This window comes from Armigeres subalbatus, chromosome 3 (genome assembly GCF_024139115.2).
Source record: "Armigeres subalbatus isolate Guangzhou_Male chromosome 3, GZ_Asu_2, whole genome shotgun sequence".
Classification (NCBI taxonomy): Eukaryota; Metazoa; Arthropoda; class Insecta; order Diptera; family Culicidae; genus Armigeres; species Armigeres subalbatus.
The window spans coordinates 376,055,629-376,069,269 of NC_085141.1; the positions used below are offsets into that span (position 1 = coordinate 376,055,629).

The following is a 13,641-nucleotide window of genomic DNA, read 5'->3' on the forward strand; positions in this document are numbered from 1 at the left end:
TATATCACTCGTTGGCGCGAGAGAGAAAAGGGTTTCACTGTGAGGAGATAAAAAGCATTTCGTGAAGTGAGCGCAAAAATCACTGAGCAAGCAAAGCAAATAACGTTGTGTGGCGCAAGAGAGGAGATAGTACTGTATACAACTGGAGAAGGCCGCTTTCAGTATTGTATGCCATAATAGAGGAGAACGTAATAAGAGCAGTGAGTGAGCAACGATAGCTGAGGTAAAATCAAGGTCACATAAGTCGTTCCGTTTTATCTCATATTTCAACTAATTAATTTTTGCAGATAGATATCATCGATCATGTCTTTAATCGGTTCAGTTGACCATTATGTTAGGGGTACCAGTTTTTCAAGTTACATGGAACATATGGGTTTTTTGTTTCAGTTAAATAATGTGAACGTGGATAACAAAAAGAGCCTGTTAATAACATTAGGGGGCCGGTTATTATTGACGAACTGAAATTACTTTATCCTAACAAAGATTTAAATACAATCGGCTACGATGATATGATTCAAAAATTAAAGGAACGTTTTGATAAAGCAGAGCCAAATATGCTTTATCGTTATAGATTTCATAATCGGTATCAAGGGATAGACGAATCAGCAGAGAATTATATTCTTGGTATTAAACTTTTGGGAGAGAACTGTGGTTTCGGTGATCATAAAGAAGAAGCTATAAAAGACCGAATTATTTTAGGATTGAGAGATGAAGAACTGAAAAGAAAATTACTGATGGAAGATGGAATGAATCTGGAAGAAGTGGAGAAAAGGGTCGTGAGAAGTGAGCTAGCTAATTTGAGAGCGAAATACTTGGGAGATGATGGTGCTAGAGTATATTCAATAAAACATAGATTAGGAGAGAAAAATAATGAGCACGGAGAAAGTTGTGAGAACAGGCAAGGAAGATCTTTTGTTCGATTCAATAACTATAATTATCGAAATCGTAGCAGAAGTGGTGGTAGAATGTCTTGCGCAACCGGGTGAGGTACAATTAAAATAGTCGTGATAGATACAATAAGGGTTATAGCCAGAGATATAATAGGTATCCTGACCACTCTCAACTCATATGCAATCACTGTAAACGCAAGAGGCATATAAAGCGAAACTGTAGGATGCTCAAGGGATCTCAAACGATTAATTTTATAGAACAGAATAAATTGGACAAAGTGGATGGTACCTATGATTTCAAACGCTTAAAAATTAATTACGAAGATTCTGATGATGACCAAGACGTTTACCCTTGCATGACAATAAATTTCAATTAATCATATCAATGAGCCATGCTTGGTAGAAGCCAAAATAAACAACGACAGTTTAGAAATGGAGATTGATTGCGGAGCAGCAGTTTCCGTTATGAGCAGTATTATTTATTTTGAAAAAATTTCTCACATTATTGTTGCCCCATGTAAAAGCAAGCTAGTCGTCGTTAATGGGGAAATCCTTGATATTCATGGGAAGATTTTAGTAAATGTTACTTTGAACAATATAGAACGAGAAGTACCATTGATAATTTTAAAAATAAAAAATAATTTCACATCATTGATTGGACGTAACTGGCTGGACATCTTTTATAACGGTTGGAGAAATATGTTCTCAAAACCATTGCTACTAAATAACCTTGAGGTAACCACAACTAGGAATAACAAAGAAGCAGGTAACATTCAATCAATGTTTCCAAACGTGTTCAAAAGAGACTTAAGTGAACCAATTATAGGATATGAAGCAAACCTGACCTTGAAAAATGAGACGCCCATTTTTTCGTAAAGCATACGAGGTACCGTACAGGCTCAAGGACAAAGTGTTGAGCCATTTAGAACACTTGGAAGAACAAAGGATTATTACGCCAATTGAAGTTAGTGAATGGGCCTCGCCTGTAGTGATCGTATTGAAAAAGGATGGAGATATACGCATGCTAATTGATTGTAAAACATCCATTAACAAAGTCATAATTCCCAGTACATACCCTCTTCCTTTAGTGCAAGATATTTTGGCCTCACTTTCAGGGTGTAAATATTTTTGTTCTTTAGATCTGACACGCAGCTTCAACTTTCGAAAAGATCTCGTAAATACATGGTCATCAATACAATTAAAGGGCTGTTTACCTATAATCGTTTGCCTCAGGGAGCGTCCTCCTCCGCATCAATTTTCCAGCAGATTATGGACAATGTTTTGGCCAATTTAGAAAATGTTCGTTGTTATTTAGACGACGTTCTAATTGCGGGAAAAACTGAACAGGAATGTTACGATAAATTTATACTGGTGTTGAAGAGATTAAGTGAAGCTAATATCAAAGTAAATTATTATAAATGTAAGTTTTTTGTTCAATCCTTGAATTACCTAGGTCACATGATAACAGATAAGGGTTTGTTACCATCCTCAGACAAACTCTCAACAATACAAGCCGCTAATCCTCCAACAAATGTTTCTGAACTACATAGACGTAACTAGAGTCTCGGTCTAGGGGGGGCCATGGCACCAGCTGGTGGGATGTAATTTTCAAAGGCGATTTAAAGCACTGTGTGCATGGATTGCAATAGAAATTGTTTGACTAAGTTTATCGCTCACTCGTCCTAGAATTAACATAAAAAAAATCGCGTATAATACAATTGATTTCCAATGATGCTGTGATTGCTTCAAAACGCTGTGTCTGTGTCAACTTGTCTTCTCCATGTTACTAAATGTGGATAAGTGTGTAATCTATGATTCAGGAATCTTCTTCGAATTATCTATAAATGAAATTCGATATGAGTATATTTCTGAAAGTTGTCAAGCATTTCCAAGATTACTTAATGCATAAAGATCTCGATTTTATTGAAACTTGAAATTTTTGAAACTCTTTAGATGTGGAATAAATTCCACGAAATTTTGTCATAATCAATATAAGTATTCATGCAATTCCAAAATGTATGCTATGTGCTGAAATAGTTAAGTACCGATGAACACAAATTTGAAAGCCTAAAGTGTTTTTATCATAAATTCCATGAGTCATAAAATTATGAGTCATAAATCAAATTCCAGAATAACATAGGGTTTTTGTAGTTACTGACGTTAGGAAGAGGCTTTATTATGGTTTTCTGAATAGATGAGAGATTTCTCTGCAAAAATCAAAGAGACTTGAGAAGCAACCAAATCGATCTGAATTGTGCTGCAAAATAATTGTTTTCTGATACGAACTGATTTCTAAATCTAATTTTTTTTTTATCCTAAAAAACAAATTCTAACTAAAGCAGGCACAAAAGAGTTTTCCGATGATCCTTAAGAAATCGCCAAAAAATTAAATGGAACAAGATCTTTTGAGGATTATAAAAATATTTCTTTAATGCAATCTCTGTTGTGAGTGCGAAGGTTGCCTAAGTTTTGTCCTAATACTTTCAATGGAATGCGTTGTTGATTTTTCTGTCATTGTAACAAAGATTCTTAAGTTTTATAATTTTATATCTTTCTGTGCCAGAATTATATAGCGAGAGCAAAAAGCTCCATAGGAATGTCAACTGTTTTGCGGCATACCTTGCGATTAACTCGAAGATTTTCGAAAGAATGGTCGTTCGAAATTTCATTGACCGGATTTGTGTACATGTGCTCATTTTGATGTAGTTGCTTCAGTCTTTTTGAAGCGGATGGTAGTTTAATAGAACAGAAATATTTATATCTACAATTATGTTTTTATGTTTCTGCGACCAGGATACTAGTCAAACAAATGCAGAACAAATTTATTATTTTAAGCTAGCAACTGAATTAGAAGCGGCATTGATTTTAGCTTAAAAATCGAGAAAATGTTCCCGGGGGTTCAACTTAAATATTTCGATGTTTTGCTGAACAAATGGTCATAGATATGATAACGCAACAAAAAATATGTTTATAGAATTCATAATCAAAATTAAGAAATATGTAGGAAATATGTAAATGAAATAAAAACTGACTAAGTTGGAATTACTTTTCAAAATTTTCTGAGGGGGCCACAAGTAGGTCTGGAGGGGGCCAGCCCCCCCCCGGCTCCCCTTATTTACGCCAATGCTGAACTAAAAGCTTTCTTTGGTTTAATTACAGGGTTGTTACGGAGATCCTGAAATATTTTCCGCGTCAAATCCGCGCCGACTAAAATCAAATCCGCGCCATTTCCGCGCGACATGAAATCCATTCCGCGCCAAATCCGCGCGATCCAGATCTAAATTCTAAGCAAATATACGTTAAATGTCAATTTTTGTATAACAATTTATTGAACGTCTTCTCTTCAAGTTTTTTTTTACAATATTATCGATTTCAAATATGATTTTAAACTGCAACATACACAGTATTAATTTTTGTGTAAATTTACGTTCATTTTCATGCACATATTTGGAGCATAAAAATAAACGCAATAATGAGTTAGATATTAAATTTACACGGATTGAAAATGTGGTCATGCGAAATTACATGAAATGTATTTTAAAATTGAATCTTTCCAAACGTTTAATTTTACACGATCATGTGAATTTAAACGATGATGTAATATAAAATTTCGACTACGGTTTTTGTTTAGATTTGAGGCTTTTCGCAGAAAAAATCTATTGACTCAAATGGACGATCTAGCCCACAATTGTAAAACCCAATGATGTGTTCATGTGTATGTTTCGCCATCGATTTAACTTTTTGATTAAACGCATTGAAACGAATTGCTAGACTTCAAATTGTAGTGTCGCTAACGAAAATGCCTTTTATACGACTCGAAAAATTTGCACCGTGTTCGATTCAATTCGATTCAATTCAATTCGATTCAAGAAAACACGCACAATAATTGCACATTTAAAACACTTTTAGGAAATTGTTGACTCGCGTATACATTTTCCTCGTCTTCCAAACTAACTGTTTAAAAGTTTCAGTTAATTCTGTCTGAACAAATAAAACGTACCATCCCTCACTGAGTGATAAAAAAAAACTGAAGTGCAGTTGTAGCATCCGCTATATATTTTTTCTTATGTTACTTTACTTTTACATGACGATTGAAAATTAAATCAATATTGATTGAAAATTCGACGTATATCCATTTATTTTTAAAGTAGCAGTTGAAAAATACTCTGTACTGTAAAAACATGTCGATTAAAATATAAAATTATGTGTTTTTCGGTGCTCTAATTATGTGCATTAAAATATACTCAATTTTCAATCGAATTCAGATTTAAATTAATTTATTATTACAGCAATTACAAAATAACTTAGTATTCAATCAAATTCCTAATTCAATCAATTTATTATTACATCATTTCTAATTTACATGTCGTGTAAATTTAATTATTTTTTGGTGTTTATGTTTGTATCAAAATGCTAATAGGACTAATAAAACCGCAGTAAGTATTACAACCCTTCTAAATGGCCTTATTCATCACTACTGAATCTAAGGAAACAAGAACTAAACAGTCAAAACTATTTGCATAAGCACCGCCTCGACGGATTAGATGATGGCTTTGGCATGTTTTGTTCCGTTATTGTTAGGTTTTTTTTGTTGATAGAACTTTATAAAATTCGGCACAAGGTACGTTGATATACAAATGAATGTTAAGGCCAGATTTGATTATAATTGATTAAAGATAAACGTTGCAAATATTAAAAAATCTGCCAGAACCGCAATTTCTTTTGAAGTAATTAATTATGCAGCTTTGTGGTAGTTATTGATCACAAGACAAACTTGCGTAGATATGAAGGAATTAGACAAGGAAGCTCCGTTTTTTAAACAAAACTTATGTAAAACAAATATTTGAAATCATATCAAGAAACAAATAATACAAAATCTAACATAGTTGCTCAAGCTCCGTTGATATTAAGTCAGAATTAAGCGCAAATTCCTTAAAAAATTCCAGAGCAATATTTTTTAGATATTTCAGAAGAAATTTCTTTGGAAATAATGCAGAATAATTAATTTGCGTAAACTCCAATAGAAATTATTCCGTTATTTCTCCTTCAATTCTTGTAACAAGCTTTTCTAAAAGTTCATGCAGAAATATTTTTGACCATTCTTACTGAAATTTCATTTGAAAACTCCGAGAACTCCTGTAGAAATTCATCTTCCGTGCGCAGATTCATCCCAGAAATTTCTGCGGGTCATCCTACGGAAATTCTCCCGGAAATTTTCATGGAGATGTTTGCAGAAAGCCTTATTCGTTCTTGATGAATGTTATAAAGGAAAATATTTAATATAAAATGTTAAAATATTATGAAAGAATTCCTGACGACTTTTGAAGAATGATATAATATATCATGCTGAGTGGTTCATCGTAAAAGAAACAACTAATCAGAAACTGACAAATATCTTGAAATTACAAATAAATTGACAAGATGAAAATGGGTGTTTTAGAATGGATTAATAATGACAACAAGTGGCGTATCTCTCCTCATAACATTTGTTTAAATAATGCTTGGAAGTGTAATGCATGCCATTATATAAGGACTTGGACATATCCGAAAAATAATGCTGATAACCTTGAAATGTAAATTTGTTCTCAATAACATTTGCTAATGAAAATAAATAAATCTAGAAGCCCAATCTAGATAGGCATCAAACTAATTTTCAAATAAATTTCCTTAGATTTAGCATTTTATTTATTAAATTTCCACCTAAAACTAAATCCGCGCCAAATCCGCGCGAAACCCTAAAATCGTTATGTAAATCCGCGCCAAATCCGCGAAAACCGCGAAATCCGCGTAGTCGTAACAACCCTGTAATTAATTATTACGGAAAATTTATTCCGCATCTGGCATCTAAGCTTCATTGTCTTTACAGTTTATTAAAGAAAAATGCTAGATTAAGCTGGAGAGATGAATGCCAAAGGGCATTTTTAACCAGTAAAGATGCTTTGATTAAGGCAAACATGTTGGAATTTAATGATCCAGTGAAGCCGATTGTTGTAGTATCAGATGCATGCAATTATGGTTTGGGAGGAGTTATTGCCCATGTAGTTGATGGCCAGGAAAAGCCAATAAGCTTCACTTCATTCTCATTAAATTCTGCACAAAAAGGATACCCCATTTTACACCTAGAGGCTTTGGCTTTTGTGCGTACAGTGAAAAAATATAAATATCTGTTTGGGCACTGTATTTTCAAATTCACTGTATATACAGACCATAAACCATCATTGGGGATATTTGGCAAAGAAGGGAAAAATCATATATGTGTTACAAGATTACAAAGATATGTCATTGAATTATCAATATATGATTGCAGCATAATTTACCGACCAGCATCTCAAATGGGAAATCCTGATTTCTGTTCGCGTTTTCCTTTGTCACAGGGTGTACCGAAATCGTTAGATACATGCATAATTAACAATATATTTTTTTTTCAATGATTTCCCTATAGATTTCAAATCCATAGCAAAAGAAACAAGCATTAACCCTTTATTGCTAAAAATAAAATCCTTTGTAGTCAATGGGTGGCCAAATAGGCTAGATACGCCATGTAGAGAGGTGCTTTCATTTAAAAATGACTTTTAAGAATCTGAAGGGTGTTTGTTATATAAAGATCGAGTTATTATCCCTAAAGTTTTACAATATGACAAGCTCTTACATGCGAATCATAATGGAATCGTGAAGATGAAGCAGACTGCTAGGCGTAGCATATTTTGGTTAGGACTAAACTGCCCATGATCGGATATTTGTAACATTTGCATTTTGATTGATTTTATAAATCGTTTGTCAATCCTCCCCACAAACTCAATCATTTCCAGCTTACCACAGATAAGCAAAATAGTAAAGCCTATTTTTCTGTTGTGGGTTTGGATGCAGTAAATTGAGCTTGCTGAACGATTCACAGGCTTTTTACAAAATGAATAAAAATGCAAGTGTTACAATTATGCGATCATGGGCAGTAAATTTCGATATAAAGAAGTTTGTAGCTAGCTGCCAGGCATGTTTGCAAACTTCGGTGATTACAGGTAAACCTGATACAACTCCTTGGACTCCAACGACCCGCCCTTTCAGCGGATTACATGCTGATTTTTTTCTTTTTTGATCGATTAGTAGTGGATAGTTTTTCGAAATGGTTAGAGGTCGACCTAATGAGGTTTGGTACAGAAGCAAGCAACAAAGTGATTAGTAAATTTTCAGCAATATTCGCGAGATTTGGACTCCCAGACGTTCTGGTCACAGATGGGTGTCCTCCCTTCAACTCTACCGCCTTCACGTCTTTCATGAAACGTCAGGGGATTAATGTAATGAAAAGCCCTCCATATAATCCAAATAGTAATAGCCAAGCTGAAAGAATGGTGAGGACGGTTAAAGACGTAATGAAAAAATTTCTTTTAGATCCACAGAAAAAATATCTACGATCGATTAATATATTTTTTAGGAAATTATAGGAACACATGCTGTTCAGATGGCAAAAATCCATCTGAAAAATTATTAGCCTTTAAACCCAAATTACTGCTAGACCTTTTACATCCTAATAAACAATATAATTTTTTTTAGAGATGCCTCCTGAAAAAAAAAACTAATGATGGTTGACAACGGTACGCCTTCACCTGATCCATTTACCAATTTAAAACCTGGGGTTGAATTATTATACAAAAATCCTATGAGAAGATAAATTGTGAAATAGTTGAAAGCATTTTTTGTAAAAAGAGTCTCACGAAATGTTTTTCTTATTTCTGTTGGCAGGAACATGCTGAATGCTCACCGAAACCAGATCAAGATGGGAAGGAATAAAGAGAAGTTCGCCAGACTGTGTGTGGCAGTCCCAAACAATAAACGTCGCAGAGAAGATTCGATATCAGAAGAAGATTTTCTAGGTTTCCCTGATAAACCGCAGTTCCCCGGTCCAGAAAATCTTCTACCAGTTGGGTGTAGAAAAAAGGAAACGGTTCCGCGTCGTTACACGAAGTGTTTCAAGATCGAAAAGACTTAAACAGAAGTCATCGAAAGCAATGGAAGTATAAATAAGACGAATGCTGAATGAAATTATGAAATTATTGAAATTTCCGCTTAGGCGGGTACTGAATTTATTTAAAGATTTTTTTTAGCTATATGCAGTATATAATCTAAATTAGATAGGATAAAATAAGTGAAATTAAACTTACTCAGAAATAAGTTGATTGAAAGATGTAATACTAGTAATAGTACAAGAAAAAAAAATCGGTTATCTAAATTAATTAATACTTGGTAAAGTTTATCTTAAGGGCGGAGAACTGATGTATCTATTTCGGGTATTTAGCTAAATCCCTTTTCCGATATTTACACGATGTATACTATAGATAGTGGAATATATAGATGAGCGAAGATAAATCCTCTGTCTCCAAACGAACTGTCAAACGTGTCTCCAAACGAGCATGACGTCACGATTTCAATGGAAATGTTAAGGGCTGTGACGTCATATGCGCGTGTGCACGGTCAAAAAAAGCGACTCAACCATGCTTTCGCTCATCTATAGATTCTACTATCTATAATGTATACACTATAGATAGTAGAATCTATAGATGAGCGAAAGCACGGCTGAGTCGATTTTTTTGACCGTGCACACGCGCAAATGACGTCACAGCCCTTAACATTTACATTGAAATCGTGACGTCATGCTCGTTTGGAGACACGTTTGACAGTTCGTTTGGAGACAGAGGATTTATCTTCGCTCATCTATATATTCCACTATCTATAGTATACACGATCTGATGAGTGACATATATAATAAAATGAGTGACCAGATAATGTATAAAAAGCATGCTATATAAATGTAGAGCTCTCTATCTTTTCAAAACTACTAGCTACTACAGAGTTGAGATTTAGTCTGAGAAGAATAATCCCCAATACAGTGAATATATCAGAAATCAACGCTCATTTCAGTGACAATTTTACCCGCGAGGCTACTATTCCGTACCACCGCTAGACCCTGATGGCTTTAGTTTTACAATTTGTAATGAATTGGATGTATCGTTGTCAATTCACTCTATTTCATCGACTGCAGTTGGTTTGGATGGTGTGCCATTAAAATTGATAAAGATCATCTTTCCTTCTATTATCACGTCCATTACTTATCTTTTTAACTTGATCATATCAACCAATAAAGTCCCTAGAGTCTGGAAAATAGCTAAGGTTCTACCTGTACGCAAAAAAGCATCAGACAAAAGTTTAAACAATCTTTGTCCAATCAGTACAGCCTATCATCCAGAAGTAATGCTGGCAAGCTGTCCTGGGGGGAAATTAGGGTTGGAGTCCAAGGAGAGTTTAGTGGGTTAAAGTTCCACACTCCGTCACACTGCCATGTGGAAGCTTGGCAACTACTACGCGTGTGCTGGGTTGATGCATAATGCATTACTCCTTGTAAAAAACACGCTCACGCACACACACACACACACACCATGTACTAACAATTCCCGGTACACTTCCTGAATTCCCGGTTTTTCCCCGGTAACTTCAATTTCCCGTCTTTTTCCCGCTCCCGGTTTGGTGACCACCCTGCAATCTATATGATTAAGAATAAGATATGGAATAATATATCTATCAAAATTGTAAATATAATGTCTATTAAACCAGTTCAACAGTGTCATAATGGACAATATGATCCTTGTACGGCTGGAGAACTGCTTCAAAAGTTATTAAGTCAGTTTTATAAACCGGGGATTGAATACTTTCTTATATTTGATAAAAAAAAACTTCCGATTCAGTTTCTACGATGAAGCATTGGGCAACATGTTCGTGAGTCGAAGGCTTCGGTAGATTTTGAGCGCTCATAATGACAAAAGACATCTAAAGAACATAAAAACCGAGAAAATGATTTGACTTTGACAATAAAATGACAAAAATGACTTTAAAAAATTACGTAGTTATTTAGCATTAGTCCTTTCTGACTATTCATGAACGTAAATTTCTTCGATTCAGTTACAACGACTTCGATTCAATTTCTTGGACGACATGTTCCCTGTACGGCTGGCAAACTGCTTCGAAAGGAAATATGCAACGGTATCATCAAAGGCCTGGTACAGAGGTTTCTACTCTGCAGAGTCTTGCCAGCAAACCTCAAAAAATTAACTACACTGGATTTTGATTTTACACGATTTATATTTTCTCAATTTTGCACTCATCCTAAATGTTTAACGCATAACAATTATCATGTGATTTTTCTTTGATTTATCCTGGATTTTTTGAAACATGTTGCGAAGAGTTTGGTGGTAAATTGAAGTCACACGATCAAAAACACGAGCGAAAAAAAATCGTGTAAAAACAAAATCCTGTGTAGTTGTCGTATTCAATAAAATTACAATTACCGTGACATGCCCTATTACCGTGGGGTTAAGGACGTGTCCACAATAAATTCGCTATATAAAATTCAATTTGTAACAATCACCCTTGAAAACTATGTCACTTTAATCAATATTAAATACATTTGAAGGGAAAAATATGTTTTGTACTTCAACTCATAAAAAAATGAAGAAAATAGTATTCGACATTTGACTTATGAATATGCCTAATACCGCGTACATTCCGAAGAATATTCCAAATACCGCGCAGAAAATTGCCTAATACCGTGCCCTATCAAACAAGCTCAAATGATGAGCTTAAGAGCATATTTACAATAAAATGTGTAAATAATTGAATCATATACAAATTTCAATTAAATTATTAGGTCATACATACTAAAAAACGTCAAAAAAATTGACTAATTTACACAGACCTACTGGGAAAAGAATAATTTCCTTGGGAAGTTAGCAATTTCTCAATATTGACGGTTTAAAAGCGTTAATTAATTTTTCAAATAATTTACTTCACATTTCTTTAGGTTTCAGATAGATGATATCCAATCGAGTGTCTAAGTAGATTTGAAGACAATGGGAGGATTTGTATTCAGATGAAAAATACTCTACCTTCATTTCTAAAGGAAACTGCACAGGAAAAATATTTACGTCAATAGTCTGTGGTAAATATCGCATAAATGATATTGTATTCGTATGTGCTGAACGACACAATAAAGACGATTTGTATGTTCATTAGATGTATACCATCTTCAAGTCTTCCAACAGAAGTTTTTCTTTGAGGAAGTATTGGAATAATACATATTGCAATATGTAATTCATCTGAATGATGCTTCCCTGGTAATCCTACGCATAAAATGTCGTAGATATTTAATATGAATGTTTCAATACCTATACGATATTGTCTAGTGGTCTATGTATTCAATGTGATGGTTACGTTTTATTTTTCTGAGTATCAACTTCACGGTATAGCCTAGTCACGGTATTAGGCACTACTGGCGAAGAAGATGGCCTAATACCGCGACAATTGTTTTTATCAATAAAAATGCAAAAACAAGAAATTTAAATACCATTTCAGTACCCAGCTCATTTTTTATAGCTGTAAAACTGGGCTCAATGAGATATTGGAAGTAAATATCATTTAAAAATCAAGTTACAAGACTTGGAAATATAACCATAATTTTAAGCGTTTTGCTAAGCGGATGCAAAATTTGGCTGGTCGAGCCATACATTTTCACATTTATTTTTAAGCGCCTAATTTACGTCAAAAATACCCACAATAATAATTTGCTAACATTTTCTGATATGTATTTGTGTATTTCACCAAATAATGTGATGTGCATGACAGACAGTACCTCTATATTCATCAATTTGGATAAAATCCACGGTATTAGGCAATACGCGGAATTAGGGCAGGTCACGGTACAATGATTATCGATCACTGGTTTCCGAAACCAGTTTCATGGATGGCGCATTTTGACTCGACTACTCTTACAAGAAAGACGTGAACTTGCGCTGTCAGCAAAACATAGGGCAAGGGATGTATTTTGGACCACTCGTACCAGGGCTCATATGTTGTACTGCGAAGTTGCAATGTCATTTTTATCACATAGAACTAATCAAATCAAGGTATACTATTTATTTAACCCTTTCCTTCCCACGACTTTTTTCAAAGATTTCAAAATTAGGGGAGAACAAAAACAATTTTTTGATTGTATATCAATAGTAATTTTGTAATTTATTTATTAACTAGTGTTACTAGATTGATTATCCTCCTTATAAACAGCACTCAAAGTGCTAAATTTTATGGAACTCTTTAGACGAATCCAAGTAAAAATAAGAAGACAAACGACGGTGTTAACTTTGACAGATCCTACAGCACAGCATATAATCAGTCAACATTAATTAAAATCTGATTGAAGTGCGAGACGGAAAAAGTTCTAAACTTTGAAATATGCACTTCAGAACTTTTTCCGTATCATACATCAATCTGATTTTTTATTTTTTTTTTGTAATTGAAAATGATCTCCATCCGCTGTGCTGTAGGATCTGTTGTTGGTATTCTTCTTATTTTTACTTGGCTTCGTCTATAGCTGCCATGGGAAAGAAAGGGTTAAAGGGTAAACGTAGAATATAATTTGAATAATTACTCGTATAATGTATATGATAAAAATGACAAAATGGAATTCGGTGGTACACAATATGAGCTCTGGACCATCTGTTCAAAATTCATCCCTCACCCTACATTTTCAGAATGAAATATTATCTCGAGAACAGCTAAACTTCCTCACACACACTGCTTATTCACAACATCATGGGGAAAATAAACTTTAAATAGAATGAGTCATACACATTTCGATGCACATTTAAGTCGAGTGTTATCGATTTTCAATAGAAAACAAAATAAACATAGCAGTAAAATGGCCAATAAG

General features: G+C 34.2%; 1 protein-coding gene across 4 annotated transcripts in view; it reads right to left on the minus strand.

The window, feature by feature from the left end:
* Nucleotides 1-13,641, minus strand: part of LOC134226571 (endoribonuclease Dcr-2-like) — a 46,158-nt gene that overhangs the window by 31,372 nt on the left and 1,145 nt on the right. The gene's annotated exons all lie outside the window — the stretch shown is intronic.